Below are 19,341 nucleotides of genomic sequence, written 5' to 3'. Positions count from 1 at the left end.
TTAAACTCGATCGCTTCATGCGGATGACTTTGTAGAAGGAGACCGTTGGATGGATTTTTCCAATGTAACCAATGTGGTGATGGATACAATATTATCGGATCAATGTTATCACTATAATGTGACTTATTCCTGATGGACGGAGAATACATTTTGTTGTATGTCTACTGGCAGAGATGGCGTATCTTAACCACTTCAGCTCCATGCTTTACCCCCCCCCCCCTTCACGACCAGGCCATTTTTTGTGATATGGCACTGCGTTACGTTAACTGACAATTGCTTGGTCATGCAACGTTTCTTTTGCTGGTATTTGATCACCTCTGCGGTTTTTATTTTTTGCGCTATAAACAAAACAAAAAAAAAACACAATTTAAAAAAAAATATATATTTTTTTAGTTTCTGCTATAAAACATCCAATGAATTTTTTTTTTTAAAGCAAATTTCTTCATCAGTTTAGGCCAATATGTATTCAGCTACATGTTTTTGGTAAAAAAAAAAAAAAAAATCACAATAAGCGTTTATTGATTTGCTTGCGCAAAAGTTATCGCGTCTACAAACTATGGGATAGATTTATGGAATTTTTATTCTATTTATTTATTTTTACTAGTAATGGCGACGATCCGCGACTTATAGCAGGACTGTGATATTGCGGCAGACAAATCGGACACTAGGGTTGACACTTTTGACTAGGGTTGTCTCAATACCGATACCGAATATTTGCAGGAGTACTCCTACAAATGCTCCCGATGCTTGACCCGATACCTGGACACTCAGGAACAATCGGTGCGGCGGTGGGGGGAAGTTATAATCACCGATTTCCCTGTCGCATTCAATTAAGCAGCTGACAGCCGCTTCTCTTTGTCTCCCCTCCGCGGCTTTCAGCTGCTTTATTACTTGGTGATCGGAGATTATAACTTCCCCCACCGCACCAATTGTTCCTGAGTGTCCCCTGTATCCTCCTCTGGCTCCCCTCTGTATCCTCCTCTGTGCTCCTCCGGCACCCCCATGTCCTCCTCCGGTCCCCCTCTGTGTGCTCCTCTGATTCCCCCCGTCCTCCTCTGCTCCTCCTCTGTGGGTCCTTCGATCCCTCGCCCCTGTCCTCCTCTGGCTCCCTTCTGTGTCCTCCTCTGTGCTCGTCCGTGGGCTCCTCTGGTCCCCCCTGTCCTCCTCCGGTCCACTTCTGTGTGCTCCTCTGATCCCCCCTCCTCCTTCGCTCATTCTTGGTGCGTTCCTCCAGTCCCCCCGTCCTGTCCTCCTCCGCTACCCCTCCGTGTGCTTCTCCGATACCCCGTCCCCCTCCGTGGGTCCCCCAGTCCTCCGGCTCCCCTCTGTGCTCCTCCATGGGCTACTTGAGCCCCCCGTCCTCCTCCGGCCCCCTTCTGTGTGCTCCTCCAATCCCCCCTCCTCCTCCGCTCCCCCTTGGTGCGCTCCTCCAGTGCCCCCCGTCCTCCTCTGCTCCCCCTCCTGTGCACTCCTCTGATCCCCCTCTGCTCCTCCTCCGCTCCCCCTCCTGTGGGCCCCTCTGATCCCCCTCCACTCCTCCTCCACTCCTCCTTCATGGGCTCCTCCGGTCCCCCCCTACTTCTCCTCTGCTCCCCCCTTGTCCTCCTCCAGTCCCCCTTCGTATGCTCCTCCGATCTCCCCCCCGTCCTCCTCCATGGGTCCTCTGGTCTCTCCCCCTGTCCTCTGGCTCCCCTCTGTGTCCTCCTCTGTGCTCCTCCATGGGCTCCTCGGGCCCCCCCTGTCCTCCTCTGGTCCCCTTCTGTGTGCTCCTCTGATCCCCCCCTCCTCCTCCGCTCCCCCTTGGTGCGCTCCTCCAGTCCCCCCCATCCTCTTCTCCTCCCCCTTCTGTATGCTCCTCTGATCCCCCTCCACTTCTCCTCCGCTCCCCCTCCTGTGTGGTCCTCTGATCCCCCTCCACTCCTCCTCCTCTGTGCTCCTCCATGTGTTCCTCTGATTCCCCCCCTCCTCCTCCGCTCCCCCTCAGTGCATTCCTCCTATCCCCTTCCCGTCCTCCTCCGCTCCTCGTCCGTGTGCTTCTCCGCTCCCCCTCCGTGCGATCCCCCTTCATTCCCTCCTCTGGTCCACCCCCCCATCTTCCTCAAGTCCCCTTCCACGTGCTTCTCCAACCCCCCCGCGTCCTCCTCCGCTCCCCTTCTGTGCGCTCCTCCGGTCCCCCCCTCCTCCTCCGTTTCCCCCCTGTGTGCTCCTCCAATCCCCCCCTCCCCCCGTTTTCCTCTGTCCCCCCCTGTCCCAGATCTTTCAGGATGGAGAGCGGAGTAAGGAGCCGGTAAATATGTAATTTACCGGCTCCTTCCTTTTCCGAATGCACAGAGTCAGTAATCACTGACCGTCCATTCATAACTGAGCATTGTAATTTGTGTTTACTTGTCCATAATGTTGGTCTGATCTATATAGTTGTATATAAAATGGACTTTTTATCTTTCAAAAAGTGTTTCTCAGTGCTAAACCTTTCATCCAATTTCTGAATTGATTAATTTGGGGAATTATTCTATTTCTTCATAAATTTAGGCCAATATGGGAGTGCGCATGTGCAGAGTTTCCAAGATGGCCGCTTGATCCAGAGCTCCATCACACCCAGACCCAACGGCGCCTACAGCTCCATACAAAGCAGCTAAAAACCAGCCACAATAAGCAATCCGGACCCCGCATCGACCAGAGACACCCCCCGCATGACTAGGATCCAGACCTGCAGAGACCTCGGGCTGCAATTTGAACAAGCAGCGCCAACAGGGTGTACCAAGATGGCCGCCGTGGCCCAGCAGCACGCTACAGGCACGGAGGAACAAGCAGAACTCAGGCAAGTGATAGCCCTTGCGTCCCTCACATACACCCCTGCAAGCCAGAATGTGCTACAACAGCAAGTGACACCCTCCCCAGCATCCACTGAATCATTAATCGGCCGAGGCTTTGGGGAAAGTGCATTTTCACCAGCCGGGCCTGCTTTAACACCACACCAGGGGGTCTCCTTCCCCGCATCCCTGGCTCAAGACGCATACTTCCAACAAGATGACCTCTTCCTGAAGCTATCAGAACTACTGGAGAGAGGGCTTGCCTCCACAGCAGCAAAGATAACTGGGGACATCAAAGCTGATTTCCAGAACCTGGGTTCTAGGATGGAAGCCATCAAGAACAAACTAGACATGACAGTGGCAACCACCAACCAAAACTCTGACCACATTCAGACACTTCAAGACAGGCTCGACTCGGCCCTCTCCAGGATTGATGAGCTAGAACACAGATCCAGAAGATACAATTTCAGGATTAGAGGCCTGCCTGAGTCCATTGCTGATGTCTCCCAGGCAACCCAGGAGATAATCAAATCCTTGATCCCGAACATACCGCAACACCGATTGGAATTAGACAGAGTCCATAGAGCTCTGGGTCCCCCAAGAAAGGATGGTTCCCCCAGGAAGATCATCGCAAAACCTCACTTCTACCTGGTCAAGGAGGAGACAATGACGCAATCCATAGAGATGAAACAGATATCATGTTGCGGTCTCTCAATGCTCATTTTTGCCGACCTGTCCCCCTCCACGATCCAGAGGAGACGGGCCCTGAAACCCCTTCTATCAGTCCTAGCCCAAAAGGACATTCAATACTGGTGGACCTTCCCATTTGCTGTTGAATTGTACTTCAAGAGCAAGCATTACTCCTTTACCAATCTTCAAGAAGGGGAGAAAATCCTCCTATCCCTGAAGCTCATTTCACTGGAAGCAGATATGGACACGTCCAACACTGCATTCAATTCAGCAAAACGTCCATCGCCCACAAGTCATCTGACCACCCTGTGGAGCAAGCCGAAGACGAAGAGAACGAAAGACCTGAAGTTAGGAAATGACTGTTGCAATCTACACTTTTATCCTCACCTCCTCGAGATAGTGGACACCAGGGACTTCCTACCCTGCTGAAAGGAGCTCCAGCTCCACAAGTTCTGTTCTAGACTCTTTTGTCAGAAATATTTTTTTCTTCACTTTTTTCCCAGTTTTTTGTTTCCGGGTCAGCCTGGACGACCCCGGATTTAGCCTTTTTTGAGATCTCTCTTCTCCGCAAAATTTTGTTTACTGGCTATGAACAGCCCCCCGATAATGAAAGTCTCGGCAATTACTATTGAGCACATCTCTGGCTCCAATAAGGGCTATGTAACATATCTGGTACCCCCCCTCCCTGCCTTCGGATGGGGTAGGAGGGGGGGTTCCGCCACAAAGAAATGTCTGGGGGTATGACGTAATTCCTCTTAAGGGAATATGAGTACTCTGTGATTAATTTCTCTAAAGTTAATTAATGTTCAAATAGGCGCCATAGTGCTGGGTGCCGGGCATGTGCCTCCACCTATTCCTCAGACTCCTTCGTCTCTGCGGGATAGGTTGTCTGCCCTTAGTCGAGCAGACGATTTGTTTGACTCAGTGCCTGGGGGTTGCTTTTCCCCCAGGGAGCCAGTCTAAAATCACTGAAGATGCTCTCTAAAGCCTCCTTGTCTTCCCTTGCTATTGTCTTCACTCATTCACTCTTTTCTATTCCCCTCTCTCCTATCTCCAGTCACCCAAGGGGAAAATTAACAGTTGTTTTTTTTCTCAGTCACCCTTCAGGTTCATCACAAGATTCCTAAGCTTACAGTGCTTCAGTTTGGAAGGCTCTTCTGTATGGGAAATCGACACCAGTCCCATCTGACGGTAAGTGACGCAGAACAAGACAGCATCCTCCCACTTCTGCTCCATGGCTAATGCTCCCAGACCCACACTTAATATAGCTACACATAACACCCAGGGCCTTAACTCTCCCCTCAAAAGGAGAAAGATATGCGATAGCTACAACTCCCTCAAAGTAGATGTTATCATGGTTCAAGAAATCCACTTTCCTAAGCGGTACAGCCCCAATTACCTGCACCATCAGTACCCCTTGTTCTACCTGGCAAAGGCAGAGGGCAAGTCTAAAGGTGTAGCAATTCTATTTTCCAAAACTTGCAATTTTCCCTTGCAGGTGGATTATAAAGACCCGGAAGGCAGATTTATCCTGGTTAAAGGGTTCATAGACGGACATTTATTCTCCTTTATCTCCTACTAAGCCCCCAACAAGGGCCAATATAAGTTTTTTCAATCATTTATGACAACACTGAATCCCCTCTTAGAGGGGACCCCCATACTCGGAGGGGACTCCAACGTAGCGTTCGACCAAGGGCTAGATAAGTCCAACCCATCCAAAATAATCCTGACCCGTCCAACTAGGGCCAGCCTCAAATTTGCTAGACTTGTACATTCACAAGGCCTGGCAGATGTTTGGCAAGAGACGAACCCAATGAAAAGGGACTACACCCTCAAACCAGACGAGCCATAGATATAGTCTCAATCCTACAATCCAACTGGCCCAGGGGAACCAGACAAAAGGGAATGCTGCTCTCTCTGGATATACAGAAAGCGTTCGACTCAGTGTTCTGGTCATATATCTTCATGCTCTTAGACCATTGGGGGTTTGGAAACCACTTTTTAGGAATCATGAAATCTCTCAACTCTTCTCCCACAGCACTAATATGCCTACAAGGATACTACTCCCCCCCAATCCACATTGCTAGAAGTACTAGACAGGGCTGCCCTTTATCACCCTTGATATTCGCCATAGCCATAGAGACACTAGCGATAGCAATACGAGAAAATTCCGATATCAAAGGGGTTTCATGCGGTCTCCAGGTAAACAAATGTGGTCTATTTACCGACGACCTGATTCTCTTCATCACCTCGCTCCTAACCTCCCTCCCTAATCTGTGTAAGACTCTAACCTCCTTTGCAAACATCTCAGGCCTCCAGGAAAACTATTCAAAATCTCAAGCCCTAAACACCTCCCTCACCCCCGAGATGGTTTCCTTGCTGAAACTAAACTTCCAATTCAACTGGAATGATTCACCCATCAAGTACTTAGGCATTTCCTTCACCACTAAATTCGACACGCTTTATGCCAAAAACTACCCTCCCATGTTTCATAAACTAGAACAAGACCTGAAGTCTTGGTCTAAACAAATCCTCTAGAGATAGGGAGAATAAATCCCGTCAAAATGACAATGCTCCCTAGGTTTCTTTACCTTTTTCGATCCCTCCCCATCCCACTGAGGGATCACCTTAGGTCCTTCCAGAGCAAAATACTAAAGTTTATATGGGGGGTTTCAGGATATAGGATAAAACAACAGACCCTTTACCTCTCTCGTAAACATGGGGGGCTGGGTCTTCCACACCTACACAGATATTACCTAGCATCCAGAATAGCCCAGTTCTCTATAATTTACTCTAATAGGGAAAAACCAGACTGGATTCAGATAGAAGGCCAGGCGGTGCCTCATTACACACTGGACTCTCTACTCTGGGACCATTCTAGAAATCAACCTCCAATCCTTGGCCCCACGCTCTCCCACTCCTTTGTGCTGTGGGACAAATTAAGATCCAATCCAAATCTTATCTCAGAGATGAAGCCCCCTGACGCATTTGTAACGTAACCTGAAATTTCCTCCAGGGATGGACATAAAGGCTTTTCAGTGGTGGCTTAACAAGGGGCTGTACCGAATAGGACATTACTTTACATCTAGAGCCCCCGTCACCCTAGCCCACTGCTTCAGCAAACTTGACCTACCACAATCAGAACGGTTCCGGTACAACCAAACCAAACACTTTCTCCACAGCATCTGGATAGATTAACCCAAACCTCCCAAAATCTCAATTAATGACCTTTGGTGTGGTCAAGCCATGGAGCAGAGGGGAGGCATCTCAGTCATGTATGCATCACTTTCCCAGCCTTCAGGAAAATCTCCATATATGTTAGCCTGGGAGGAAGACCTCCAAATCCAATGGAGCCTGGAGACTTGGCAATCAGTTCTAGCCACTGCATTCAAGGTCACGGGCTGTGAGATTCCCAGGTCTCCTGAGCACACTCTACTGAATGCACTTATCCCAATGATCTCCAAATGTAACCGTAAATGAATACACTTTATACTATTAGAAGCCAAAATAACACTGGCTAAGGCATGGAAGCAACCCCCAGTCTCAATAAGGGCAGCCGTCAGGAACGTTTCTTGGATTATGCCCAGGACTGGCTAGCATCCTCACAGACTCAGCACACAAATTTAAACTTATCTGGGAACCGGCTTTCCTCCCTCCCACTCAGGGAACCTGACTTCATCCAATGGTATATTACTGGGGTTCTTCCCTAGAGACCGTTAATTTTGAATGGTGTTCCTCCCTTTAGGGGAACGAGGTAAACTGGTGTCCCATACCCCGGCACAGTAAGCTCCCATCAGGGGTGCCGGGGAGGCAGATGCCCCTTCGCTCCTTTCCTATCCCAGGAGGGGGTTCACATCTCTAACTCTAAGACCCCCTTACCTGTAGCAACTGCTTAGGTGGGAGGCAGCAGGTAATATACAAGTCCGATATAATTCGTAGGAGAATAGAAATTCAATTTGTGGGTTTTTGGTTATTCACATAATTCTCCACCCCGAGTTCATGTTTAGTAATCTCATGACTTGTAAATTTCTTTCCAATTTGTACCTTGCATGTGCTTTTCATTCTTTTCTGTATAAACGTCTCTCTTTATTTTATTATAAGAAAATAAAAACCTTTTGAAAGTAAAAAAATTAGGCCAATATGTATGCTTCTACATGTTTTTGGTAAACTAAAAAAATCCCAATAAGCATATATTGATTGGTTTGTGCAAAAGTTATAGCGTCTACAAACTATGGGATAGATTTATGGAATTTTTATTTTATTTATTTATTTTTACTAAGTAATGGCGGTGATCAGTAACATATAGCAGGACTGTGATATTACGGCGGACAAATCAGACATTAACACTTTTGACTAGGGTTGTCCCGAAACCCATGCTAGTATTGGTATCGGTGCCGATACCAAGTATTTGCAGGATCCCCCATCCTCCTCCGGTCCCCCCCCGTGCTCCTCCGATCTCCCCATCCTCCTCCGGTCTCCCTTTGTGTGCTGCTCCGATCCCCCCATCCTCCTCTGCCCCCCCTGTTCTCCTCCGGTCCCCCTCTGTGTGCTCATCCCCTCCTGTCCTCCATCGGTTCCCCTCCTTGGGTCCTCCGGTCCCTCCCCCCCATCCTCCTCCACTCCCCCTCTGTGCACTTCTCTGGTACCCCCCCCCCCCATCCTCCTCCGGTCCCCCTCCGTATGCTCCTCTGGTCCCCCCGTCGTCCTCTGTGGGTCCTCCGGTCCCTCTCCCCTGTCCTCCTCTGGCTTCTCTCTATGTGCCACTCCAATCCCCCCTCCTCCTCCACTCCCCCTTGGAGCGCTCCTCCGGTTCCCCCTCTCCAAATGCACAGAGTCCGTGATCACTGACTGTCCATTCATAACTGAGCATTGTAATCTGTGTTTACGATGCTTCGGTTTATGAATGGAGAGGAGCCTCTTGTCTCCTGTCCATTCACATAGCTCCCAACTGTCCCTGATTTGGAACAATATCCCCCTGTCCCTCTTTCCTCCTCATTTGTCCCTCATTTTGGTCTGATCTTTATACTGTAGTTCTATATAAAATTCATTTTTTCTCTTTTTCAAAAAGTGTTTCCCAGTGCTAAACCTTTCATCCATAGATATAATTAATATTCCCGCGCTACCTAACCTGAGAAAAAAATCGGGTCCTTAGTTGCAGCAAACACCGGATTGGTCAAACGCTAGCCAAATAAAATATGCATTATAAAATCAATAGATGGTGCTGCGCTCTAAGTGATAATCAACAAATATACAAGTGCTAAGTGACTACTGTAAAGTGCAAAATATTCAGAGTAATAAACTCCAAAGGAATATTAATAATATAAATTGCTTCACCAAAGCACAACGTAAACAATATACAATCTAAAGTGCAAAATACTCAGAATATAGGTGATGACTTCCAATGTGCAATGAAAGTGGCAATAGTTCAAAGGGATGGTATCTAGTCCAGTGCTGTCCCAAACTAAATAAAGTGCTATTGCCAAAAAAAACGATGAGGGAAAGGGGTTATGTCCAAAATGAACGTAAATCTTCGAATAATCGCTGGTGAATAAAGTGCGGGAAGCAAAAGTGCTGATTTCCAACTAACCCGCTGTGTTAGTGTGATGGTGTGAATAAAAGGTTTTTTTTTTCGGTGTAAATCGCACCTCCGGGTGAAATGGCTCCTTACCTTACCACTGTAAGGTTACAGCGTACACTAGTCAACGGTGGTCCAGGGTACTGTAATAGGTCACCCTAAGGATATCCTATCGATGGCAATATGGTATCCTGGTAGGTGCTTCTTATTGGGATATATCTCCTTTATATAGGTCAAGTGGCAATAGAAATCCTCCCAAATGGACACATCAAATCATATAGAAAGAAAGAACGGGGGATCCCAGTGGTGAAGTATGTAACACTAAATGTTTATTTAAATAACAGCCAAGATGTGGTACTCACATAAAAGCAGGTAAAAACGGATAAAACAAAAAACGAGCAGGGAGCTCGCAGCCTGGGGTCACTTCCGGTGCCCGTGTATTCCGACACGTATCGTCACGGTCACGTGGCTTCACCAGGGAATAGATACTAGCACTGGAAGTGTCTTTAAATAGGTTTAGTATTGTATCCTAACATTTTCTTGTAGTCCTGTGAGAACAAATAGTATAGCGCCCATTTTCTAGTGGGTATTCCTGAAAAAAAAACTATGACTAAAAAAGAGGCCAAATTTCTTTCTAATACCCGAATCCTGTTGCACACCCATTATATATTCACTACCAGAGTTTCATAAAGATAAGGTGAACCCTGCCCCCAGACCAATAGTGAATGGGATAGACTCCCTTACTGCTAGAATTGGCTAATATATAGATAACTATTTACAGCCAGCCTGTCAGAAACCATGAAATCGGACCAAGACAGAAGTACAGTTAAATCACACATGTTTAATAAAAAAAGTAAAAAGAACAAACGTAGTCAAAACATAGCCAAAGTTCAGTAACCGGAACGGATAGTCAGCCAAGCCAGAAGTCAAGGATCAAAGTAGTGGAACAGCAAGCAGGATCTGGAGCCAGAAGGGATGTCAGCAAAGCCAGTCTTTAAACAGAAACGCAGGAGATGTTTCTCGTGATGTTGACCAAGGGGAAGGCAGAGCTCCTCTGGGCTGGACGGCTTAAGTAGGCAGGACTGACGAGCAGGATCATCAACAGCTAAATTACTTTAGAGAGAGATAGGAGCTGGCAATTAGCTGACAGCTGAGCGGCCAGCTCAGAGAAAAAAGGACTGAGCCCAGCCCTGACACAGCCGTACAGAATACGAGAGCGTACCTTAGAGACACAAAACAAATGTTCCAAATTCTAGAAGGGATACCTAAAGAAGAAGGCCTATGGATAATGGTCACAGCGGATGTGTCCTCGCTTTATACCATAGTACTTCATCATCAGGCATGGGAAGCAACAAAATGGGGATTAAGGACACATACCATACTACCCTGCATCCAGAGGAAATATCTCGTTAAATGTCTGGATTTGTGCTTGAAGAATAGCTACTTCTGGTATAACCGTGATTACTACCATCAAAGAACAGGAGGTGCTATTGGAGCAAAATTTGCACCCAGTGTAGCAGGCCTTATTCATGGCCCAATGGGAAGATGAAATTGTTTTGATAGATACACCGACTGAACGTGTCCTCTTCAAAAGATATATCGATGACATCTTCATTTTATGTAAAGGCGAACAGAACCAGTTGGTTTTATTTTCTAGAAAAATTGAATAACAACAACAGAAACATTAAACTAACTTGGGATATCAGTAAAAAGATCATATCTTTTTTCCTTGATTTGGAAATGACAGAAGAAGGGTGTGCACTTAGTTCAAAAACACATTTTAAAAACGTAGACAAAAAATAGCTATCCCCCATTAGAGAGCTGACACCACCATAATTGGCTTTACAATATCCCTAAAGGTCAACTGATGCGCCTAAAGAAGAAACTGTACCCCAAAAAAATATATTTTTTAGTTCAAGCAGATAAAATGGGGCACGGATTTATCAAAAAAGGCTATGATAACAAATACATAATAGAGAAAATATCAGATGTAGCAGAAATGGACCTCAATGAACTCATCAAAGATAGGATAAAACATGGATCCAGGGTAGACACAGTACAAATTATCTTGGACTATAATGCACAATACAAAAAGATTGAAAAAAAATCAATAAACGGCATTGGCACATATTGCTGAAGGATAAACATCTCCAAGATCTTTTACCTCCAAAAGAAAGCTCTATTTGTGCGGAAAAAAAGGATGTAGATTTTGTTTGGGTGCAACGCCGCATGACTGCGCAATTGTCAGTTAAAGCGACGCAGTGCCGTATCGCAAAAAGTGCTCTGGTCGGGGAGGGGGCAAATCCTTCCGTGGCTGAAGTGGTTAAAAGTATCCCGGATCCACCCTCAAGGGGGTTTACGTTCTTTACAGGTAAAGGTTTCTTCCCATGCAAACGGTGCTTTGCATGTACTAAAACAAAACGCCCAGTTGAAAAGAAATTTCAGTTCACATCCACTAGCACAGGCAATACCTACGAGGTTAATGACTTCATGTTGCAATACAGAGGGAGCTGTCTATTCCTTGGAATGTAGCTGTGGGTTGCAATACATAGGATGCACAAAAAGACCCCTGAAAGTACGCATTAAAGAACATGTACAAAATATTGTGAAAGGATTTGATAAACATAGGGTTTCCAAACATTTTGCCACACTTAACAAAAAAGACCCCACCCACATGAAATATTGGGGGATAGAACCATATAAAAAACACTGGTGGGGTAGCCATAAAGTAAGGACCCTCAGCCAAATGGATTTTTATATTAGACACTTTTGCACCTCCGGGATTGAACATTGAATTTGATCTGAACTGTTTTATCAGGAATTTTTAACTAGCTAGATATAGCCTAAATAATACATCTACTCTTCTTGTCATTTTATCTTATTTTATCCCATCAGTGCTATTTTAATTCTACAAGCTCTTTTGTTGTATTTCCCCCTTATTCGCTTTTTTTAATTATACTGATTAGACATCATATTAATTTTACCAAGTCATATATATATATGTAGCACCCTCTACCAATAGTAATAGCTAGTAATAGGTTTTTTTACTAGGAACTGTCAGTACAGGTAAATTTAGGCAGGTCTATGCTGCAATCTAGGCCTGTCTGTTTTGATCTGGGGGGCTGGGAGTGGTCAGAGTAGCAGTGGGTGTGACCACCTGTGCTCTAGTTCTGAGGCGCCTCCCCTGCTTCCAGGGAGAATGTTCTGGAAGAGGGGCTGGGCCTGGAACTGGAGTGGCAGGCAGCTCATGTGGGAGCCCTGACCAATCCCCAATGGGTATTGGCAGGGGGTGGGCCTCCTAAATAAGCTGAGGTAACGTGCCTCTGGGGAAGGATGTCGGCTGAGTGAAGTGAGGAATGGAATACTAGGCAGCAGCAGGATTGCCCCAACATCTGGGGGGGAGGGGGGGTACCGACAGCAGGAGGAGGCCCAGGGAGAGCTGTGAAGGAACTTTGCCTCTACACGGTCATTGACAATGTCTTTATCATCACACAGTGGTCGATAAAGAACTCCTGGAGCAGAGGGGCAGGTGAAGCTGTGGGAACATATGGGCCAGTCAAGTTCTCCATCAAGGACTCGGGGCAGTGGAAGTTCGTGAGTGTACTACAGGGGAGGGCTGGATGTGCCAGGAAGTCTGTGAGGGAACTTTGCCTCTACACGGTCATTGGCAATGTCTTTATCATCACACAGTGGTCGATAAAGAACTCCTGGAGCAGAGGGGCAGGTGAAGCTGTCGGAACGTATGGGCCACTCAAGTTCTCCATCAAGGACTCGGGGCAGTGGAAGCTCGGTGATTGTTACCACAGGGGAGGGCTGGATGTGCCAGGAAGTCTGTGAGGGAACTTCACTTCTACACGGTCATTAGCAAAGTCTTCATCATTTACACAGTGAATGATGAGGAGTCCTGGATCAGAGGAGAGACTGTGGGGATCTGTGTCAAATCGATGTGGCCTGAGGGCACATGATTTGCAAGTTGGGCTGGCTGGGAACAGTAGTCCACCATCCATAAGAATGCTGTTAAACTGATAGGTCTCCGTGGAGAGGTACTGCTGGCCTCTGGCCTAGTAGCAATGAGCAACCAGAGCCTGCTTAAGGACTCATTCAGAGTGGGTCCTTCTTGTCCATAGAAGAAGATATGACATTACTTTACCTCAATATTAAGAAGTTTTGTGCAGGAGGAATTAAATTTGTGCAGGAGGAGAAGAAGTTCTGGGACCATCACTTTTACATGGTCAAGAGTGATGTCCTCATCTTTTACACGGTGAGGGATGGGGAATTCTTGGAAAGAATAGTATGTCTGAGTTAAGCAGAGGAGGAGCAACAGTCTGCAAGGAGATGCAGAAGGAGATTCATACTCAGTATAAATGCACATCTAATCTTCTGGCTCTAACTATGTGCTGGTGTGTGTGATCTTTAGAATATGGCAATTAAACAATCCTATGGGCATCCCATATACCCTTTTTTCCCCAACCAAGTTGTACCCCCCAATAAAACAACAAAAACAAAACCAGCAATAGACTGTTCATTGTCTCTGCAAGTGATGTATGAAGTCTGGCAGCGGGGTGAATGGTGCATCGTCTGTTACTAGTGGCAACTACACCACTACATATATTTATTGTTTTGCTTGTGTACTCCCATAGGAGCTGTTGGGTAGTTGATTCCCTTTTCGTTAGTGTGTTTCCATTACCCCCGTCCCTTGCACAGACTGACACAGCAGACAGACCAAAATGATTAAACATTGAACTTTATTCTTCTCTGACACTTATTGCAGTTCTGAGATACATAGTCCAGATCATATAGAGCAGTGGTTCTCAACTCCAGTCCTCGGGACCCACCAACAGGCCAGATTTTAAGTATTACCTTGGGGAGTTGCAGACTAGAATACTGCAATCACTGAGCAGCAAGTGATATCACCTGTGATGTATTTCAGCTATCTTGCAAACCTGGCCTGTTGGGGGGCCCTGAGGACTGGAGTTGAGAACCACTGATATAGAGCCACTCTGAATAGCTCTTAACATGCACTTGCTTCCATTTACACTTTGCAGCTTTCCTTCCTCCTGTTTGTTACTACTTCCCGACCATACAGCACTTCCAAGTGTACCCAAAGAACGATACTCTGAATAAAGTTCTCTGGGCGGACTGATTAGATCCCTTCAGGGTATTAATGCTCTAAGGCCCAACTCCCTTCTGTATTGACCCGCACATCAACCCCTTTAAGTCCTTTGAAAGCACTGTTTCCCTGGGTTTCCACTCACTTGTATTCCTGATCAATCATCCATGCTTGCCATAGCGGATCAATCAGCCAGTCTTTCTCCTGTCGGTAATAGCAACCTCCTCCTGATGGCTCCTCCTGATGGCTCCTCCATCTCTCCTCCCCGCATGTCACGTTCCCCTCCCCAGATTGGAGAGCGCTTGAGCTGCACCAGCCTCTACATGCTGTCTTCTTCTCTTAGATTTGCCATCCACCCTTTGAGCATGTGACCCACAGTTTATATAGTAAAACAAAAATATGTGTAGCGCTAAAAGTTCAATATAGGGACGCTGAAGTCCAACCAATAATGAAAAACATCTAAAAAAAAAGGAAGAAAGGTCCTCAATATTTATAAGACTCATAAAAATAATAGTCCATATAAATGTGGTGACTTTGTGTGAAAAGCAATTCAAATGCCTGACATCCAAAGTGAAGACAGAAGAGGCACACCACCACCGAAAATGGGAAGGCTTACCAGATCTCGTGGACCCTAGAGGGCGTACGCCCAAAGGGGTCGAATCAGGCTTGGGTGGTGGGTGATAGTAGATATTCCAAAAATATGGTGAGGATGAACATCAAGAAGTAAACCGTGGACTTGTGTGTCCCTCAGGATGAAGTTGAGGAGTAGATGGTGATGATATAAAGCAAGGAGGAAAAAGGCCACATAGCGTAATTCCATAAAACAAGTATCAAGGTTTATTTAAAATAAGAAATACACTCACATGTAGGTCTTGTAAAATCAGCGCTGTACAAAAAATGGCGGCAGTGGGGTCCTATCCGACGCGTTTTGTCCTCTTAGACATCGTCTGGGGGGCATGTGACCCACAGTTTATATAGGCCTGAAAGCCCCTGCCCATTCTAATTAACGATTGGTTCAGGGTGACCTACACAAATGAACTGCATCCTGTGTGCAAACACCTTCCCTCCAGCACCTCTCACCGGAAGAACAGGGCATTAATCAGACAGAATACAGGTGGTCACACCCTCCTGCTATCCTGTAATTTCTCCCAACCAATTTAACCCAACCAGGTTTAAACCAACAGGGTAAAACACTGGCAACTTTACCCAACACTATATCTGCCTATTCTAGCACACACCTAAGTAGGTGGGCGCTACACTTGTATTTGTGATATATATATTCAGGTACTGACATCATTTACGGCCCCTATTCTCGTCTGTTCAATATTAGCTATATTTCGAGTATTTAAACACTTTTTATATATTATTTTATTGTTTGTAATGTGCGTCATTCCAGCAGCATGCAATATCTTAACATTGTTTTATAAATTTATAATCTATGATTTTCGATTCAAACTGTGTGCCTCTTCTACATCTTCTGACATTCACTCTATTGTAAGATCAGTCAGAAAATGCTTGCCACTTTGTTTACTTATTGTAGACTACAAGAAAATGGCCACGGTTGTAGTCTTTTCAGGAATATCCACTAGAAAATGGCCGCTATACTATTTTTTTCCTCATAGGACTACAAGAAAATGCCCGTGGTTGTAGTCTTTTCAGGAATACTCACTAGAAAATGGCTGCTATACTATTTTTTTCTCACAGGACTACAAGAAAAGGGCCGCTCGTTAGGATACAATATTAAACCTATTTAAAGACACTTCCAGTGCTAGTAACTATTCCCTGATGAAGTCACGTGATCGTGATGATCCGGTGCCAGTGTATTCCGACACTTAAGTGACGCCAGGCCGCGACCTTGCTGCTCGTTTTTGTTGTATCCGTTTTTACCTGCTTTTATGTGAGTACCACATCTTGGCTGTTATTTATCCCCTTCAATACCGGGGGGGCACTTTCGCACCTTTCTGCCCAGGACAATTTTCAGCTTTCAGCGCTGTCACTTTTTAAATGACAATTGCGCGGTCATGTAACACTGTACCCAAACGTTATCCTTTTTATCATTTTGTTCCCACAAATAGAGCTTTCTTTTGGTGGCATTTGATCACCTCTGCGGTTTTTATTTTTTGGTAAACGAATAAAAAAGACCGAAAATTTGGAAAAAAAAAATGAACCTGAACATGAACCTCCAGCTAAAGCAGATATGCGTCCTTTAGCGGCAGCAATCGCCCCCCCCACCCCCACCCCCACCCCATGTGATTGAGTACGGGGTAAATAGTAGCCATCTCCATTCACACACAAAAAAGTAAAAAAAAACACACAAACGAAGTAGGAATCGTTACTCACCCGCATAGAGACAACTAGGCTGTCACTTAACTTATTGTTGACTACACCAGCGGGAAAAAGCCTTTGTTGGTCTTCCTCTAAATTTTATATGCAGAAAGACAGAATTGGCCTGATGCAGGGCCGGGGCAAGGGGTGGGCGGGAGGGGAAGCTGCCCTTAGCACTGTGAGGTTTGGGGGGGGGATTGTGTTGGGAGGGTGGCACGAGGTAAGAATTGTTCTAGGATGAGAAATTTGGGGAGGGGGGGTGCTAGGAGTGGTGATTTGGAGGGGATTTGTGTTGAGAGGGGAGATGGGAGAAGAGGATTTTTGCTAGGATAGGGGATTTGGGGGTCTGTGCTAGAAAAAGTAATGCAGTGGGGGGGGGGGGGTTGTGCTAGGAGGGGAATTTTTACTGTCGGGAGCGGGATTTGTGCTAGTGGGGATGACTGGGGGGGCATTTGTGCTAGGAGGGAACATTTGGGGGGGGATTTGTGTTAGGAAGGGGGATTGGATGCAAATTTGTGCTTGGAGGGGGGATTTGGAATGGGGGAGAGGATTTGTGGTCAGGGAAGAAATTTGAGGTGTAGAGGTTTTGTGTAAGGAAGGGAAAAACATTTTTTTTGGGGGGGGGATTGTGCTGGGGGCATATGTGGAATGAGAGGACTTGAGCTAAGCATGCAGATTTGCACTCAATGTTTTTGAGGGGAGGCGATTTTTGTTAATTTATAATGCTCATACATCTTGAGGTGGGGGGGGGCACAATTTGGCATGTTCACACTGGGCTCTGGATGACCTTGTCCCAACACTGGCTGGATGCCATCCTGATTTCCAAGATGAGGCAAACAGCTTTGCCATAAATGAGATGCTCCTCTGGCATCTACACCCAAGACCCACAAAAAGCTCTGAAGTAATTCCAAAGGTTTTATAGTAATCTTTATCGGGCCCCAGCTCCAATGGCACTCCTTTCTTCTGGTTGTCAGCCTCCCTAGACTGGCCTTTGCTCCCAGGGGAGCTGATGGACTCACAGATTACGATGAAGGAGATTCTTACTGTTATAAAGCAAGCAAACCACTCCTCTGCTTCTGGGTCCGATGGGTTCTCGGCAGAATATTACCAGAAGTTTACCCTGGTGCATCATTCAGAGAGGTTTTCCAATGCCCTGAGAGTGGGTCAAAGTCTTGATCCTGACATGACTACAGCCTTTATTTTGGTTATTCCTATACTGGGCAAGGACCCGGGCGAAGTTGAGGATTATAGACCGTGACCCATCTCTTTGATTAATAATGACTTTAAGTTACAATACTGATATAGCAAAGTCCCGGGGCCCCTGAGGTATAATGGTGACCTCCAGAGTTAGGGACAGCTGACATCCTACAGTGTAGAGTGGGTTACAAGGCAGGGTGGGTGTAATGCAAGCTGAAATTGGGGGCACCAGACACTTTTTGAATGCAAAGAGGTTTATTGTCTCTTAAACAGAACCGTGGGAGAGAGGGTTAGGGCCAGGTAGATGCAAAGAAAATTAGCAGACTCCGAGACTTATATACGTAGACAGCTATGCAGGTGAAGGTCTCCAGCTAGACACCACTTCTGTATAGGTAGGACCGCTGTCTCCTATGGCATCAATCTTGTAGCTGTTACTAACGGTAAAGGTATTCAACTATCTGCAACACAAACAGTTCTCTTTACCCCACACTCACTCACTGTGGGTCTTCACTCAACGAGCTCCCAGTCTCTCTCACTAGACTTCAGATCCACTAGCCACTGGATCCCCTGAGCTCTTCCACTGTAGCACTCAGTATCTTCCTCAAGCGTCACCCAGGCTTCCCTGCTGGGTCCCTGGCTTGGCAGTCCAGATACTCTTCAAGCTTCACCCCTGCTGACATGTTAGGTCCCTGACTTGGTACTCCACAAGCGTCACCTCTGCTGTCCTGCTGGGTCCCTGACTTGGCACTTGCTGAAGTTTTCCCACTTCTTCACTGTCCCCAGCTGGAGAGAAGTCTGCTCTGGTACTGGCCTTGACTTACTCACAGTGGTCTCCGGTAGCAAGGTGGCTGGTCCCTTAGCGGCGACAGCTTCCCCTCTACCTCCAACCACAACTTGTTCCCCAGAACCTCTGGTTGGACTACTAGCCCGCAGCCCCAACCCTACGCTGCTTTCCTGCGTCTGGATAAGCCCTGAGACAGCCTAGCGGCCAGATGTCCCTGGAATAGGCCTTAGGTTTCCTGATCACCTGACTACACTTAAATGAATAGTTTCTCCCAGCAGGCCAAGGCACCCAAGAAAATACCTGCCCATTGGATGAGACACCCCATTCATTCATAATCTGTCCTTGCCATGCCCTTCTATTATCTAATGTCACCAGGTATCTGGCCATCTAGTGACAATAGAGAGAAATGCAGCAATTCCAGAATTAGAGCGAAATCAATTGACCTCCTAACAATTGGCCAAGGCAACTATCGCTTGCAAATAAATTTAATAGCAACCCTGCCTAAAACATCAGGGTGCTACACTGACAAAAATGTTGGCTTTGGTGCCCCCCACCACATCGTCTTTTTTACCACCCCTCTCCCCTCCACAATTCAACCCCCACCCCCACCCCACCCCACCCCAGTGTCCACAGCTGAGCTGGGACCTCCTAAACATTGCACCTGTATTTGTGATGAGGTGCAGCTTGAAGGACATCTCTTCAAATCCTTCAGATCTTCTCCCCCCCCAGGTCCTCCCTCCCAGCACAAACCCCCCCCATCCATCAAGCCAGTGAGCCAATGAGGAGAGAGCGAGGACGGGGCTGAGCAGCGTTCCATGTGTGAATGGACACACAGAGCAATGGTTCGGGA

Source organism: Aquarana catesbeiana, linkage group LG01 (genome assembly GCF_042186555.1).
Source record: "Aquarana catesbeiana isolate 2022-GZ linkage group LG01, ASM4218655v1, whole genome shotgun sequence".
Taxonomy (NCBI): domain Eukaryota; kingdom Metazoa; phylum Chordata; class Amphibia; order Anura; family Ranidae; genus Aquarana; species Aquarana catesbeiana.
This window is presented reverse-complemented; position numbering follows the sequence as displayed.